Here is an 18,327-nt window from a genome sequence, read left to right as displayed (position 1 = left end):
ATTGATTGAAAGAAAATTTTTGAAACTTGCTTGAAATTCATACCTTTTGAAGCATGTATTGAATTGAGAACACAAGCTTGTGAGACTTGAGCCTATTGATGTGGTTACATTTTATAACCACTTATTTTCCATTCTTGTGTGAAATTGTTCTCTTTCCATGATTGTGATCCTTAATTTGCTTGATCCTATATATCCGTTTATTTCTTGTGTTTGTGCATTTATATGATTGAGGCCATTCTTTCATTAGCCACTTACCCAAATAGCCAACCTTTTACTCTCCATTGCTAGCCAATTTTGAGCCTATGCTTAACCAACTTATTCTTATTTTAGCACATTACAAGCCTAAGGCAGAAAACCAATGAAAAGTCCTTGTTTGGATCTTTGATTAGCCTAGGCTAGTGAGAGTGTGTATTATTCAAGTTGGTGAGGCTTGGGAACATTGGACGGGATAAAAAGGGGCAATACACTTGTATGTTTAGGAATTGGGCACATACTCATGTATTAATCAAATATAGAGACCTTATGCATTGATGTTCTTGTATCTAGTTTGAAAGAAGAAAAAGAAAAAATATATATAAGAAAAAAAAATGAATGATGAAAAGAAAAGAAAAAAAAATGTATGTAGAAAAAAAAAAAAGAAAAGCAATAAAGGGGACAAAATGCCCCGAAGTGAAGTCAATAAAAAGGAATCAATGCATAAGTGTTGTGAAATGAAAAGAAACTGCATGAAGTATGTAAGAAAAAGTGAAGAATGGGTAGTTAGAATAGCTCGCATTTGTATAGGTCATTAATTAGGTTAGGTGGGAAAGTCTATGCTAATCAAAGACTCAAATCCTAGCCCACTTGACCATAAATGATCCTACCTTGACCCTAACCCCATTACAACCTAAATGAAAGACCTCATGATGAATGTATGCACGCATTGAATAAATGTTGATTGTTAGAAGAAAATCAAATCTTGGAAAGCATGATTAGAAGAGAATTGAGTGGATTAACCCTTAAGCACTTGAGTGAATAGAGCGGATACACATCCGGTGAGGGTTCAAAAGTTCAATTACATGCATTCACCAATATTATCTATATCCTTGCAGGTTTGAACTCCTTTTAAAAATTCAATGCAATTGAGGTTTGGACTTGGTCCTTATTACTTAGCTCTTGTACTTACACATGCTCTCTTGGGAATCGATTTGTTTGAACTAAGCATTTCCAATTGCCTTAGATAGTTGCATTTAGATAGGACTCATATAGTTTAGTTGCATCCAATAAATGCCATACCCCTTAGTTCCTTCTTATTTTTAGCATGAGGACATGCTAAGGCTTAAGTGTGGGGAGGTTGACAAACCCCAATTTGACGGTTTATTTTGCCTTGAATTTAGAACATTTTGATAACCTTTTGTCACATTTAGCCTAAGAATTAGCATGGTTTTGTTATCTCTTCCATGATTGTGCTTAAGTGTAAAAACATGCTTTTTAAGCCTTGTCTTGGTGAATTCTAGTTTCTGTTTAATTCCATACGATGCCTTGATGTGTTTGCTAGTAACCTCAGGTTGAAACTAGGCATGGATCAAAGGAAGCAAGGAAGGAAGCAAGGAAGGAAGCATACAAGTGGAGAGAAGCATAAAAAAGTCAAAGAAGCAAAGTCAGCCATGCACGCGCACGCGCACAAGGCGCTCGCGCGCACATTGCAGAATCGACCAGGGACGCGCACGCGTACCATGCGCGCACGCGCCGATGATGGCACATGACCTCATTAATGCAACACGTGCCTGGCGATTTTGAGAGGTTTTCTGAACCCATTTTGGCGCCAAATTGCCAAGGGAAAGGAATAAAAGGATGAAGGATTAAGGGAGGATGGGGATTCATCACTTAGGATCATTGATCACTTTAGATGTTAGTTACAATTAGTTTAGTTTTAGCTTTGTAGTTAGTTTCTAGAGAGAGAAGCTCTCACTTCTCTCTAGAATTAGGATTAGGTTTAGTTCAATAATCTTAGATCTAGGTTTTAATCTTTGCTTTCTTCTACTTCTACCTTTCAATTCTTTGTTGTTACATTGCAATTTCCTTTATGTTGTTCTTATGTTTTGTTGTAGATCTACTTTTTCTCCTTCTATTTTCTTTCAATTCAATTAGAGGTAATTCATAATAATTGTGTTTCTTTTGATTGTTGTTGTTAATTCATTGCCATAATTGTTGTTAGATTCTATTTTTGTTATCAATTTACTTTGCTTTTCTTTTATGCCTTCCAAGTGTTTGATGAAATGCTTGGTTGGATTTTAGTATAGATTTTGTTCCTCTTGGCTATGGTAGAGTAATTAGTGACGCTTGAGTTATCTAATGTCTTTGTTGATTGATAATTAGAAGTTGCTAATTGATTTAGATACCACTAAAGCTAGTCTTTCCCTTGGGAGTTGGCTAGGACTTGTGGAATCAAGTTGATTTATCCACTTGACTTTCCTCCATTATTAGAGGTTAACTAAGTGGTAGCAATGGACAATTGTGGTCACAATCGAGGAGGATAACTAGGATAGGACTTCTAATTCTCACAACCTTGCCAAGTGCTTTTTAGTTGTTAGTTTATTTTCATTGTCATTTACATTTCATGTCTCTTATCCCAAAACCCCAAAATACAATCCATAACCAATAACAAGACACTTTATTGTAATTCCTAGGGAGAACGACCCGAGGTTTGAATACTTCGGTTTATAAATTTTAGGGGTTTGTTTTAGTGACAAACAACTTTTTGTATGAAAGGATTAGTGATTGGTTTAGAAACTATACTTGCAACGAGATTTCATTTGTGAAATTCTAAACCGTCAAAAATCCAATCGTCAGTGATGGGTTAACATTTCCATTCCTTTTGGTTACCTTTCTATTTGAAATGCATTGTCGATGAATTTAATTCTTTTTGTGTTTCTTTCATTACATGTTTTATCATCAATGACTTGCATTGTATGCATGAATATGAGCTTGCTTGTTCTTACCCCTTTTGAACTTCTTTTAGTTAGGAACTACATTACCATGCCACTAATTCTAACCTACTTCTCTAACCTTTAACTAAATTGACTTTCTCACTTTTCTTTTTCGTTTTCACCCTTTTCAAACTAACTCTCTTAATTTCTTTCGAGGCATGATAATTGTTGTTTCTTAACAAACAAGCATTCTAAATTTCATTATATAAATTCTTGGATTGTGATTTCTGATTGATTTCTTTGAATCCTACCTTTCTTTCATTCCAAGGATTTATCTCTTTCTGACTCACTCCATGTGTTAGCTTTAACTCCTCTTTTGGCTATCTACTGCTTGTTTTGGTTGCATATTATTTGCCCTTTTATTTCTATGCTTTAATTTGATAATCTGTACCCTGAGAATTCTGTTTTTCAGGATGTCTGATAAGAAAGGGAAAGGCAAGGCTAAGGCCAGCTCCAGTATGAGGAAGAGAAGACAGTCATCCGTTGCTCTATCAGATATTCTATCGGATGAATTTTGGTGTGAAAAGAACTTTACTGATCAAGAAAAAGCTGATCAACTTGTGCCTACTAATAACCCAGTCAAATTTGCCAATCTTTACTGTCAACTTAAGTTTCTGGTCTTTGTAGAAAAACGGAACCTCTACTTGGAAAGGAAGCTCAAAATACCAACCGAATTGAAGAAGTACACTAAACATCAGATCAAACAGAGAGGTTGGGTATTTCTGGATAGAGATCTAGCAGAGGTAAACACATCATGGGTCCGTGAGTTCTATTCTAACTATTATAGGACGACCCTTGATTCAGTGCAGCTTACGGGAAATCATATTTTAGTCACTGAGGAGGCGATAGAGGATATCCTCCACTTCCAGCCTAAAACAGATGATATATATAGGGTTTTCAGAAGGCCGAGGAATCTATTAGATTCATCAGTTTTGATTGGGATGCTGTCCGGTGTACTATAGCCATTGATCTTGATGTTCCGTGGGCTATGGGAAAGTCAAACATAACTCCACGGGGTATAAAGGTTTTTTATATCAATGATGAGGCAAGGCTATGGCAACAGATACTGAGCAATTATGTGATGCCTAGTACTCACGAGTCAGAAGTGCCAGCCGCTATGATCCTCCTTTTTTGGTGCATCATGGAAGGGAAGGACCTATACCTTCCAAGGCTCATTAGAAAGTACATGTCTAGAGTTCATGTCAGAGGCACCCTGCCATTTCCTTATTTGATCACCCAGATGGCTCGTCGAGTTGAGGTGCCTTGGGAGCCAGAGGATGAGAGACCACCAATTGCCGACTGCAAGAAGGTTATTCCGCACGGCAAGCGGTTTGGACCTCTAGGTCACAGACCACCTACTACAACTACTTCTACTGCTGCAACCACATCCTCAGCAGCACCTTCAGCACCTGCAGCACCACCTGCTTCCGTGACACCATCATCTACTTCTCAGCCAGTCTACCATCTTGTGCACCGCCTTTTTGAGTGCCTTGATCAGATGGAGCGTCGCAATCAGCGGCGTTATGAGCAATCTGAGCATCACGATAAGCGACGCTATGAACATCTGAAGTTGATTGTGACGTCGAGGCGTACTGACAACCCCTTTGAGCCTGAAACACCCTTAGAGCACTCTAAAGTTGATTGCCAAATTTTTTTCGAAATTGGCCCATTTCAATTTACAACCTATGGATTGAATTGGTACTTTTTGGATTTGAAACTCATTTAACATACACTAAACTCAATACATGGGTTGATTGTTAGCATCTCTGCAATTCTTTGGTTCCCTTTCATGTGCATGTGTGATTGACAGAATCAAGGAACTATTTGACGGATTTCTGTATCAAATAGAAACTTGATTAACTAAGTCAATGCGAACCTTCTTTGTGTTTTCAATATTTCAGGATTAAGTCAAAAGCTTTATGACTTCTTAGTTCAAGTTCAATTTTCACTTTAGTTAACCAATGAAGCTATTGCCATAATTTACCACTTGATTTAAACCTGTTTCCTTATGATTGAGGTTCTTACATTTGTAATAATTGGTGCTTACCACTAGTATAAACAATTTTAAACAGGAATTATTTTCAACCTTCTTTCGGTTACACCAAGTGCTTTTCCCAATTCTTTCAACACCAATCGTTACAAAGTTAGTGACCAACCACATTGATGATGACTTGTATTCTTCTTCTATGCTTTTATGCATTTCATATTTTATCATCAATGACTTGCATCATCTTCATGAATGTGAGTGTGCTTGTTTCCTATACTCTTTGAACTTCTCTTGGTTAAGTCAACAACTGTCATGCCACTAATCTTTAACCCAGTTTTCAGACTTTTAACTTGATTGACCTTTTAAATTTTCTTTTAGTTTTCAAATTAACTCTTTTTGTTTCCTTTTGAGGCATAATAATTGTTGTTTCTTAATGAACAAGCATCTTCATTATCATTGCATGAATTCTTGGTTTGTGTTCTGATTGATGTCTGAATTCTATTTTTCTTGCATTCCAAGAATTCATTTCTTTGACTCACTTCATAAAAGTATCTCAATTTCCTTTTGTTGCCTGTTTTTTGTCTATGCTCATATCCTTGTTTTTCCACTCCTCTACTTTGCTTAATATTATGTATCCTGTGATTTCTGTTTTTAGGATGTCTAACAGAGGCAAGGGAAAAGCAAAGGTCACCTCTAAGAAAAGGAAGAGATCTCAGTCTTTCACTGAGTCTGCGACCTCCGGTTATGCTCTGATGCATCTCTCTGACAAGGATAAGGCGGACCAGCTCCTGCCTCCTGCCGACTCAGAAAGGTTTCCTAATCTTTATTGTGAGCTCCGGTTTCTGCTCTTTCAGCGATGGCATCTCAACTTGGAGAAGAAGGTAGATATCCCCTCCGATCTGAGGCGGTTTACTGAGCCTCGTATTGAGGAGAGGGGTTGGTGATGAGCGAATAATTTATACGCTTTTTGGCATTATTTTTAGGTAGTTTTTAGTATGATTTAGTTAGTTTTAACAATGTTTTTATTAGTTTTTAAATAAAAATCACATTTCTGGACTTTACTATGAGTTTGTGTATTTTTTTTGTGATTTCAAGTATTTTCTGGCTGAAATTGAGGGACCTGAGCAAAAATCTTATTCAGAGGCTGAAAAAGGACTGCAGATGCTGTTGGATTCTGACCTCCCTGCACTTGAAGTGGATTTTCTGGAGCTACAGAAACCCAATTGGTGCGCTCTCAATTGCGTTAGAAAGTAGACATCCTGGGCTTTCCAGCAATATATAATAGTCCATACTTTGTCCGAGTTTTGACGATGCAAACTGGCGTTTAAACGCCAACTTCCTGCCCTATTCTGGCGTTAAACGCCAGAACTGAATTACAAGCTGGAGTTAAACGCCCAAACTGGCACCCAAGCTGGCGTTTAACTCCAAAAAAAGTCTCTACATGTAAAATCTTCAATGGTCAGCCCAAGCACACACCAAGTGGGCCCGAAAGTGGATTTCTGCATCATTTACTCATTTTTGTAACCCTAGCTACTAGTTTTAGTATAAAAACTACTTTTAGAGATTTATTTTATGTCGTCTTTTAGACCATCTTTTATTATTGTTCACATTTGGAGGCTGGCCATTCGGCCATGCCCGGACCATCATCACTTATGTATTTTCAACGGTGGAGTTTCTACACCCCATAGATTAAGGTGTGGAGCTCTGCTGTTCCTCATGAATTAATACAAAGTACTATTGTTTTTCTATTCAATTCAAGCTTATTCTTATTCTAAGATATTCACTCGCACTTCAACCTGATGAATGTGAGTATCCATGACACTCATCATCATTCTCACCTATAAACGCGTGCTTGATAACCACTTTCGTTCTATCTGCAATAGCTTGAGTGTGAATCTCTTAGCCTCCATTCCGAAAGATCGGAGTCTTCGTGGTATAAGCTAGAATTAATTGGAAGCATTCTTGAGATCCGAAAAGTCTAAACCATGTCTGTGGTATTCCGAGTAGGATCTGGGATGGGATGACTGTGACGAGCTTCAAACTCGCGAGTGTTGGGCGTAGTGACAGACGCAAAAGGATCAATGGATCTTATTCCAACATGAGAGAGAACCGACAGATGATTAGCTGTGCAGTGATAGCGCATTTGGACCATTTTCACTGAGAGGACGGACGGTAGCCATTGACAATGGTGATCCCCCAACATACAGCTTGCCATGGAAAGGAGTATGAATGATTGAATGAAGGCAGTAGGAAAGCAGAGATTCAGAAGGAGCAAAGCATCTCCATATGCTTATCTAAAATTCTCTTCAATGAATTACATAAGTATCTCTATCTTATTTTATATTTTATTTTAATTATCAAAACCTCATAACCATTTGAATATGTCTGACTGAGATTTACAAGATGACCATAGCTTGCTTCAAACCGACAATCTCCGTGGGATCGACCCTTACTCACGTAAGGTTTATTACTTGGACGACCCAGTGCACTTGCTGGTTAGTTGTGCGGAGTTGTGAAAAAGGAGTTGAGATTATAATCGTGCGTACCAAGTTTTTGGCGCCGTTGAGATCACAATTTCGTGCACCAAGTTTTTGGCACCGTTGCCAGGGATTGTTCGAGTTTGGACAACTAACGGTTCATCTTGTTGCTCAGATTAGGTAATTTTATTTTAATTTAAAGCTTTTTGTTTTTATTATTTTTATTTTTGAAAAATTTTCAAAAATAAATTATTCTATGTCTTCAAAATTTTTAAGAATGAATTCTAGAGTTTCATGAGATATGTTGAATCCTGGCTGGCTGTGAAGCCATGTCTAATCTTTTGGACCGAGGTTTCAACTCATCATCACAAGAGCTTTTTGATTCTCATCAATTCAGCTATTGTATGCCTGATTGTATGCTAAAGCTTGGCTAGCCATTGGCCATGTCTAGTGTTTTGGACCGAAGCTTTCACTGAAAGCTTGGCTGGCTAGTAAGCCATGTCTAATTCCTGGATCGGAGTTTTAGGCTAACATTGCATGATTCCTGGAATTCTCATTAGAAATTTTGAAATTCTTATTTTTCTTTTTCCAATTAATTTTCGAAAAATAACAAAAAATTTAAAAAAATTATAAAATAACCAAAAATTTGATGTTTCTTATTTGAGTCTAGTGTCAATTTTTAAGTTTGGTGTCAATTTCATCTTTTTAATTTCCTAAAAATTTTCGAAAATTCATGCATGCATTCTTCATAATCTTGAAGTTGTTCTTGATGATTTTCTTTGTTTGATCTTTGCATTTTCATGTTTTGTGTCTTTTCTTGTTTTTCATATGCATGTTTTCCTTTTCTTAAAAATTTTCAAAAATAAGCTCTTGGTGTTCATCTTGACATTCAAAGTGTTCTTGCATACATCATGTGTTTTGATCTTGAATTCTCATGTTTTGCATCATTTTTATGTTTTTTCTCTCTCCTCATTAAAAATCAAAAATAAAAAAAAAATATCTTTTCCTTATTTTGCTCATAATTTTCGAAAATTTGGTTTGATTTAATCAAAAGTTTTAAAAATCTAGTTGTTTCTTATGAGTCAAGTCAAATTTTCAATTTAAAAATCCTATCTTTTCAAAACTTTTTTAAAAATCAAATCTTTTTCATTTTCTATAGATATTTTTGAAAACTTTGAAAAATTGATTTTCAAAATCTTTTTCTTATTTTTAATTTATATTTTTTAAATTTATGCTAACAATTAATGTGATTGATTCAAAAATTTTAAGTTTGTTACTTGCCTAGTAAGAAAGGTTCAATCTTTAAATTTTAGAATCGTATCTTTTTGTTTCTTGTTAGTCAAGTAATTAACTTTAATTTTAAAAATAAAATCTTTTTAAATTTCTTTTTCAAATATTTTTCAAAACTTAATTTCAAAATCTTTCCTAACCTCTTATCTTTTCTAACTTCCTATCTTTTCAAATTTGATTTTCAAATCTTTTTCAATTAACTACTTAACTTTTTGATTGATTTTAAAAAAGTTTTCCATTTCAATCATATCTTTTTCAAAACCACATAACTACTTTTCTCTCTCTAATTTTCGAAAATCACTAACCACTTTTTAAAAAATCTTTTCAATTAAGTAATTTATCTAGTTTTGAAATTTTATTTTAATTCTCCTTTTAATTTTCGAATACTAACCAATAATTAAAATAAAAACAAAAAAATTTTCCTTTTATTTTAATTTAAATTTTGAATTCTCTCTCTCTCATCTCTTTCTGTTTATTTATTTATCTACTAACACTCCTCTTCCACTCAAAATTCGAAACCTCTCTCCCCCTCTGTGTTCGAATTTCTCTCTTCTCCTTCTTCTATTCTTCTCTTCTTCTACTCACATAAAGGAATCTCTATACTGTGACATAGAGGATTCCTCTTCTTTTCTGTTCTCTTCTTTTTCATATGAGCAGGAACAGGGATAAAGACATTCTTATTGAAGCTGATCCTGAACCTGAAAGGACTCTTAAGAGGAAACTAAGAGAAGCTAAAGCACAACCCTCTGGAGAGGACCTGACAGAAATTTTCGGAAAAGAAGGAGACATGGCCGAACCCAATAACAATGGTGGAGATGCAAGGAAGATACTTGGTGACTTTATTGCACCCTCTTCTAACTTCTATGGAAGAAGCATCTCAATTCCTGCCATTGGAGCAAACAACTTTGAGCTTAAGCCTCAATTAGTTTCTCTAATGCAACAGAATTGCAAGTTTCATGGACTTCCATTGGAAGATCCTCATTAGTTCTTAGCTGAATTCATGCAAATCTATGACACTGTCAAAACTAATGGAGTTAATCCCGAGGTCTACAGGCTTATGCTTTTCCCTTTTGCTGTAAGAGACAGAGCTAGAACATGGTTGGATTCACACCCTAAGGAAAGCCTGAACTCTTGGGAAAAGCTGGTCAGTGCTTTCCTGGCCAAATACTTTCCACCTCAAAAGATGAGCAAGCTTAGAGTGGAAATCCAAACCTTCAGACAGAAGGAAGGTGAATTCCTCTATGAAGCTTGGGAAAGATATAAGCAATTGATCAAAAGGTGTCCTACTGACATGCTTCCAGAATGGAGCATCATATGTATATTCTATAATGGTCTGTCTGAGTTGTCAAAAATGTTATTGGACCATTCTGCAGGAGGATCTCTTCATCTGAAAACCCCTACAGAAGCTCAGGAACTCATTGAAATGGTTGCAAATAACCAGTTCATGTACACTTCTGAGAGGAGTCCTGTGAACGATGGAACGCCTCAGAAGAAGAGAGTTCTTGAAATTGATACTCTGAATGCCATATTGGCTCAGAACAAAATATTGACTCAGTAAGTTAATATGATTTCTCAGAGTCTGAATGGATTGCAAGCTGCATCTAACAGTACTAAAGAAGTAACTTCTGAAGAAGAAGCTTATGATCCTGAGAACCCTGCAATGGCAGAGGTGAATTACATGGGAGAACCCTATGGAAACACCTATAATCCTTCATGGAGAAATCATCCAAATTTCTCATGGAAGGACCAACAGAAGCCTCAACAAGGCTTCAATAATAATGGTGGAAGAAATAGGTTTAGCAATAGCAAGCCTTTTCTATCATCTTCTCAACAACAGATAGAGAATTCTGAACAGAGCCATTCTGGCCTGGCAACCATAGTCTCTGATCTATCCAAGACCACACTAAGTTTTATGAATGAAATAAGGTCCTCCATTAGAAATTTGGAGGTACAGGTGGGTCAGCTGAGTAAGAAGATTACTGAAACTCCTCCCAGTACTCTCCCAAGCAATATAGAAGAAAATCTCAAGAGATAGTGCAAGGCCCTAACCATGACAAACATGGCCGAACCTAGAGAGAGTGAGGAGGACGTGAGTCCCATTGATAAAAGCCTCATGGGACGTCCTCTGGATAGAAAGGAGTTTCCTTTTGAGGAACCAAAGGAATCTGAGGCTCATACAGAGACCATAGAGATTCCATTGAACTTCTTTCTGTCATGCATGAGCTCTGATGAATATTCTTCCTCTGAAAAGGATGATAACATCACTGAAGAGCAAGTTGCTAAGTATCTTGCAGCAATCATGAAGTTGAATGCCAAGTTATTTGGTAATGAGACTTGGGAGGATGAACCCCCTTGTTCACCAATGAACTGAATGCATTAATGAGGCAGACATTACCTCAGAAGAAACTGGATCCCGAAAAATTCTTCACACCTTGTACCATAGGCACCATGACCTTTGAGAAGGCTCTGTGTGACCTGGGGTCAGGGATAAAGCTCATGCCACTCTCTGTAATGGAGAAACTGAGAATCTTTGAGGTATAAGCTGCAAGAATCTCACTAGAGATGGCAGACAAATCAATGAAACAGGCTTATGGACTAGTAGAGGACGTGCTAGTGAAGGTTGAAGGCCTTTACATTCCTGCTGATTTCATAATCCTAGACATTGGAAAGGATGAGGATGAATCCATCATCCTTGGCAAACCCTTCCTAGCCACAGCAAAAGCTGTGATTGATGTTGACAGAAGAGAGTTGGTCCTTCAGTTGAATGAGGACTACCTTGTATTTAAGACTCAAGGTTCTCCTTCTGTAACCATGGAGAGGAAGCATGAAAAGCTTCTCTCAATACAGAGTCAAACAAAACCTTCCACATTCAAACTTTAAGTTTAGTGTTAGGAGGCCACAACCAAACTCTAAGTTTGGTGTTGAGAGGCTCCAACCTTGCTCTGATTATCTGTGAGGCTCCATGAGAGCTCACTGTCAAGCTATTGACATTAAAGAAGCGCTTATTGGGAAGCAACCCAATGTTATCTAATTATATCTATTTATTTTCCATTGTTATTTTATGTCTTCTTTAGGTTGATGATCATGTGAAGTCACAAAAACAACTGAAAAATCAAAAACAAAATGAAAAACAGCATTAAAAATAGCACATCCTAGAGGATAAGCTTACTGGCATTTAAACGCCAGTAAGAAGCATCAGACTGGCGTTTAACGCCAGAAAGAAGCATCAAGCTGGCATTTAATGCCAGAAACAAGCACCAGACTGGCATTTAACGCCAGAACAGAGCATCAAGTTGGCGTTAAACACCAAGAAAGGAAGAAAAGCTGGCGTTAAACACCAAAAACAAGCAGCAGTCTGGCGTTAAACGCCAGGATTGCACTCTAAGGGCATTTACACGCCTAAATGGAGCAGGGTTGATGAGTCCTTGACCCCTCAGGATCTGTGCCCCACCTACCCCACCTTTTCTTCTCTCCTCTTCACACCCTTCCACAACACTCTTTCCCAAATACCCTTCACCAATCACCTCATTCACTCTACCCAAAAACCCCACCTACCTCCAAATTCAAAATCCTTTCCCTCCCAAACCCAACCCTAATACACGAAACCTAACCCTCCCCATACCCCTATATAAACCCCTCACCACTCTTTCATTTTCACATATTACAACCACCACTTCTACCTCTTGGCTGAACCACATATCTCCCTCCATCTCCTCCATTTTCTTCTTCTTCTACTACTTTCTTTTTTTTTTTTTTTTTGCTCGAGGACAAGCAAACCTTTTAAGTTTGGTGTGGTAAAAGCATTGCTTTTTGTTTTTCCATAACCATTAATGGCACCTAAGGCCAGAAAAACCTCAAGAAAGAGGAAAGGGAAGGCAATTGCTTCCACCTCTGAGTCATAGGAGATGGAGAGATTCATCTCAAAGGTCCATCAAGACCACTTCTATGAAGTTGTGGCCAAGAAGAAGGTGATCCCTGAGGTCCCTTTCAAGCTCAAAAAGGGCGAATATCTGAAGATCCGACAAAAGATTAGAAGAAGAGGATGGGAAGTTCTCTCCAATCCTATTCAACAAGTCGGAATCTTAATGGTTCAAGAGTTCTATGCAAACGCATGGATCACTAGGAACCATGATCAAAGTATGAACCCAAACCCAAAGAATTGACTTACAATGGTTCAGGGAAAATACTTAGATTTCAGTCCGGAAAATGTAAGGTTGGCATTCAACTTGCCAATGATACAAGAAAACGCACGCCCTATATTAGAAGGGTCAACTTTGATCAAAGGTTGGACCAAGTCCTCATGGACATAGGTGTGGAAGGAGCTCAATGGAAAATTGACTCAAGAGGCAAGCCGGTTCAATTGAGAAGGCATGACCTTAAGCCTGTAGCTAGAGGATGGTTGGAGTTCATCCAACGCTCTATCATTCCTACTAGCAACCGATCCAAAGCAACTGTGGATCGGGCTATCATGATCCATAGTATCATGATTGGGGAAGAAGTGGAAGTTCATGAGATTATACCTCAAGAACTCTACAAGGTGGCTAACAAGTCCTCCACTTTGGCAAAGTTAGCCTTTCCTCACCTCATTTGTCACCTCATTGAAGAGGACAAGCCCATCACTAAAAAGAGGATGGAGCAAACAAGAGAGCCCACTCATGGACCTCAACAAGAGCATGAGGAAATTCTTCATCATGAAATCCCTGAGATGCCTCAAGGGATGCACTTTCCTCCACAAAACTATTGGGAGCAAATTAACACCTCCCTAGGAGAATTAAGTTCCAATATGGGACAACTAAGGGTGGAGCACCAAGAGCACTCCATCATTCTCCATGAGATTAGAGAAGATCAAAGAGCTATAAGGGAGGAGCAACAATGGCAAGGAAGAGACATAGAGGAGCTCAAGAGCACCATTGGTTCTTCAAGAGGAAGAAGACGCCACCCTCACTAAGGTGGACCCGTTCCTTAATCTCCTTGTCTATTTAATTTTTATGTTTTCGTTCTCTATGCTTTATGTTTTATTCATGTTTGTGTCTTATTACATGATCACTAGTGTCTAAGTGTCTATGTCTTAAAGCTATGAATGTCCTATGAATCCATCACCTTTCTTAAATAAAAAAATGTTTTTAATTACAAAAGAACAAGAAGTACATGATTTCGAATTCATCCTTGGAATTAGTTTAATTATTTTGATGTGGTGACAATACTTTTTGTTTTCTGAATGAATGATTGAACAGTGCATATTTTTTATAGTGAAGTTTATGAATGTTAAATTTGTTGGCTCTTGAAGAATGATGAAAAAAGAAAAATATTATTGATAATCTGAAAAATCATAAAATTGATTCTTGAAGCAAGAAAAAGCAGTGAAAAACAAGGCTTGTAAAAAAATGACAAAAATAAAAGAAAAAAAAAAGAAGAAAAAGAAAAAGCAAGCAAAAAAAGCCAAGAGCTCTTTAAACCAAAAGGCAAGAGCAAAAAGCCAGTAACCCTTTAAACTAAAAGGCAAGGGTAAAAAGGATCCAAGGCTTTGAGCATTAATGGATAGGAGGGCCCAAAGGAATAAAATCCTGGCCTAAGCGTCTAAACCAAGCTGTCCCTAACCATGTGCTTGTGGAGTAAAAGTGTCAAGTGAAAAGCTTCAGATTGAGCGATTAAAGTCATGATCCAAAGCAAAAAGAGTGTTCTTAAGAACCCTAGACACCTCTAATTGGGGACTCTAACAAAGCTGAGTCACAATCTGAAAAGGTTCACCCAGTTATGTGTCTGTGGCATTTATGTATCCGGTGGTAATACTGGAAATCAAAGTGCTTAGGGCCACGGCCAAGACTCATAAAGTAGCTGTGTTCAAGAATCAACATACTGAACTAGGAGAATCAATAACACTATCTAAATTCTGAGTTCCTATAGATGCCAATCATTCTGAACATCAAAGGATAAAGTGAGATTCCAAAACTGTTTAGAGGCAAAAAGCTACTAGTCCCGCTCATCTAATTGGAGCTAAGTTTCATTGATATTTTGGAATTTATAGTATATTCTCTTCTTTTTATCCTATTTGATTTTCAGTTGCTTGGGGACAAGCAACAATTTAAGTTTGGTGTTGTGATGAGCGGATAATTTATACGCTTTTTGGCATTATTTTTAGGTAGTTTTTAGTATGATTTAGTTAGTTTTTACTATATTTTTATTAGTTTTTAAATAAAAATCACATTTCTGGACTTTACTATGATTTTGTGTATTTTTCTGTGATTTCAGGTATTTTTTGGCTGAAATAGAGGGACCTGAGCAAAAATCTGATTCAGAGGCTGAAAAAGGACTGCAGATGCTGTTGGATTCTAACCTCCCTGCACTCGAAGTAGATTTTCTAGAGCTACAGAAACCCAATTGGCGCACTCTTAACTGCGTTAGAAAGTAGACATCCTGGGCTTTCCAGCAATATATAATAGTCCATACTTTGCTCGAGTTTTGATGATGCAAACTGGCGTTTAAACGCCAGAACTGAGTTACAAGCTGGAGTTAAACGCCCAAACTGGCACCCAAGCTGGCGTTTAACTCCAAGAAAAGTCTCTACATGTGAAAGCTTCAATGCTCAGCCCAAGCACACACCAAGTGGGCCCGAAAGTGGATTTATGCATCATTTACTCATTTCTGTAACCCTAGATACTACTTTTAGTATAAAAACTACTTTTAGAGATTTATTTTATGTCGTCTTTTAGACCATCTTTTATCATTGTTCACGTTTGGAGGCTGGCCATTCGGCCATGCCTGGACCATCATCACTTATGTATTTTCAACGGTGGAGTTTCTACACCCCATAGATTAAGGTGTGGAGCTCTGTTCTTCCTCATGAATTAATGCAAAGTACTATTGTTTTTCTATTCAATTCAAGCTTATTCTTATTCTAAGATATTCACTCGCACTTCAACCTGATGAATGTGATTATCCGTGACACTCATCATCATTCTCACCTATGAATGCGTGCCTGACAACCACTTCCGTTCTATCTGCAATAGCTTGAGTGTGTATCTCTTAGCCTCCATTCCGAAAGATCGGAGTCTTCGTGGTATAAGCTAGAATCAATTGGCAGCATTCTTGAGATTCGGAATGTCTAAACCTTGTCTGTGGATTCTGAATAGGATCTGGGATGGGATGACTGTGACGAGCTTCAAACTCGCGAGTGTTGGGCGTAGTGACAGATGCAAAAGGATCAATGGATCCTATTCCAACATGAGTGAGAACCGATAGATGATTAGCCGTGCGGTGACAGCGCATTTGGACCATTTTCACTGAGAGGATGGACGGTAGCCATTGACAACGGTGATCCCCAACATACAACTTGTCATGGAAAGGAGTATGAATGATTGAATGAAGGCAGTAGGAAAGCAGAGATTCAGAAAGAGCAAAGCATCTCGATACACTTATCTGAAATTCTCATCAATGAATTACATAAGTATCACTATCTTATTTTATATTTTATTTTAATTATCAAAACCTCATAACCATTTGAATCTGCCTGACTGAGATTTACAAGATGACCATAGCTTGCTTCAAGCCGACAATCTCCATGGGATCGACCCTTGCTCACGTAAGATTTATTACTTAGACGACCTAGTGCACTTGCTGGTTAGTTGTACGGAGTTGTCAAAAAGGAGTTAAGATTACAATCGTGCATACCATGTTTTTAGCGCCGTTGAGTGATGACAAGTCATCTTAGCCTAGTTTCACTAGCCTTTTTCTTTTGTTTTCATTTGAATTATGCATTTTCTTGAGCCATAAGCAAGCCAATTGGGTAGATTTTCATGCTTCCTTCGATTTAATTAACCATAGATGAATTAATGCAATTTCATGACGTTTTATGCTATAATTGTCACATATTATGAAAGAATGAATATCTCATGATTTTGAGCATAGCTTTGATGTGTTTGGTTGATTAATGATAGGTGAAGAAAGCTTGGAGAAAGGTTGAAGCAAGAAGGAATGGCTAGGAGGAAGAGAGGACAAAAAGTTTGAGCAAAAGTTTGCCTCAAACTTTAGCTCAAACTTTTGGATTAATTGAAAACGAACCAGGGAGCAAAAAGCTTGACCAAAAGTTTGCCTCAAACTTTTGGGCAAACTTTTGGGCAAAAAGCTGGAGCAAAAGTTTGCCTCAAACTTTTTGGCAAACTTTTGGCATCACAAATCAACACCCTGGAGAGCAAAAGTTTGCGCCAACGTTTGCCTCAAACTTTTTGGCAAACGTTGGCGCATGAACAACACACCCTGGAGAGCAAAAGTTTGCGCCAACGTTTGCCTCTAACTTTTTGGCAAACGTTGGCGCCATGAGTGTGCAAGGGGAGGCCAACGTTTGAGCAAAAGTTTGACCCCAAACTTTTGCCCAAACATTGGTAGCAGCAAAATAGGGTGGCTGATGTGAAAAGTTTGAGTAAAAGTTTGCCTCAAACTTTTACTCAAACTTTTACTCAAGCTTTCATGATTCCAAACCCGGTTCACTTCGGTTCTTCTCCAAACTCCAAGAGCAATCAACCAAGGCTTCTATCAACCCAATTCCATCAAGAGCAAAAACCCAATTGAAGGCTTGAAGACCATTTGAAGAAAGTGTATAAATAGTATAGGATTTAAGTTTTTCGGGGAGCTTTCCCTTTTAGTTTTCATAGAGAGTTTTCGGAGAGCTTTTGGTGTTGAGTGAATTTTAATTTCTAAGTCTCGGGGAAGGAGAATTGAATTCCCTTCCTCTTAGTTTTCTTGCTTTTAATTTCAATTACAATTGTCTTGGATCTTGGGTTGGAGAATTGAAGGAAATCTGTTTCAATCTCATCCTGAGACTGCACAATTGAATTTAAATTTCTGTTAATTGCTTCTTCATCTACTTTCTCTGCAATTTACATTTCCTTTGCAATTGTTCTTGTTGGATCTAGGAAGGCATTGAGATCTAGACTTGATTATCTAGTCTCTTGGGTCCTGAGATCTGAATTCCAATTTTACATCCTCTGTTTAATGTTTTTCAATCTCATTTACATTTCTGTTTATAGATCCGATTCAATCCAAGTGATCTTCTACTTCTCTGCTTGTTGAAATTTTACTTTTCCTTGTTTAATTTCTGCAAATCCAATTCCCGATTTCCTTTACAATTCAAGCCATTTACATTTCTTGCACTTTAAGATTCTGCAATTTACATTTCTTGCATTCTAAGTTTCTGCCATTTAATTTCTTGTTCTTTAAGATTCAGCACTTTAAATTTCAGTTCTCTTTACTTTCATGCAATTTACCCATTCCCTTTACTTTCCATGCAATTTAAATTTTGTTAATCACAAATCTCTCAACCAAATCTTGATTCGCTTGACTAAATCAACCACTAAACTAAAATTGCTCAATCCTTCAATCCCTGTGGGATCGACCTCACTCCCGTGAGTTATTATTACTTGATGCGATCCGGTGCACTTGCCGGTTAGATTTGTGTGTTTGGAATTCGTTTTCCAAAAATACACATCAAGTTTTTGGCGCCGTTGCCGGGGATTGATTAGATTGACAATGACTAAGTAAAGTGGAGATCTAGATCAAGCATTTTTTCTTTTTTGTCCTTTAATTTTCAATTAACCCACTAACTGTTTGA

At 37.4% G+C, this 18,327-nt stretch overlaps 1 non-coding gene across 1 annotated transcript; it reads right to left on the bottom strand.

Annotated features, from left to right (window-relative positions):
• Positions 1–9,912: 9,912 nt before the first annotated feature.
• On the bottom strand, positions 9,913–10,020 carry LOC112773415 (small nucleolar RNA R71). Its single transcript, XR_003187966.1, has one exon. It is a non-coding gene; the product is annotated as a small nucleolar RNA R71 (small nucleolar RNA).
• Positions 10,021–18,327: the final 8,307 nt, after the last annotated feature.

This window comes from Arachis hypogaea, chromosome 18 (assembly GCF_003086295.3).
Source record: "Arachis hypogaea cultivar Tifrunner chromosome 18, arahy.Tifrunner.gnm2.J5K5, whole genome shotgun sequence".
Classification (NCBI taxonomy): Eukaryota; Viridiplantae; Streptophyta; class Magnoliopsida; order Fabales; family Fabaceae; genus Arachis; species Arachis hypogaea.
The sequence above is the reverse complement of the archived record's forward strand: the minus strand, read 5'-3'. Positions and strand labels throughout refer to the sequence as shown.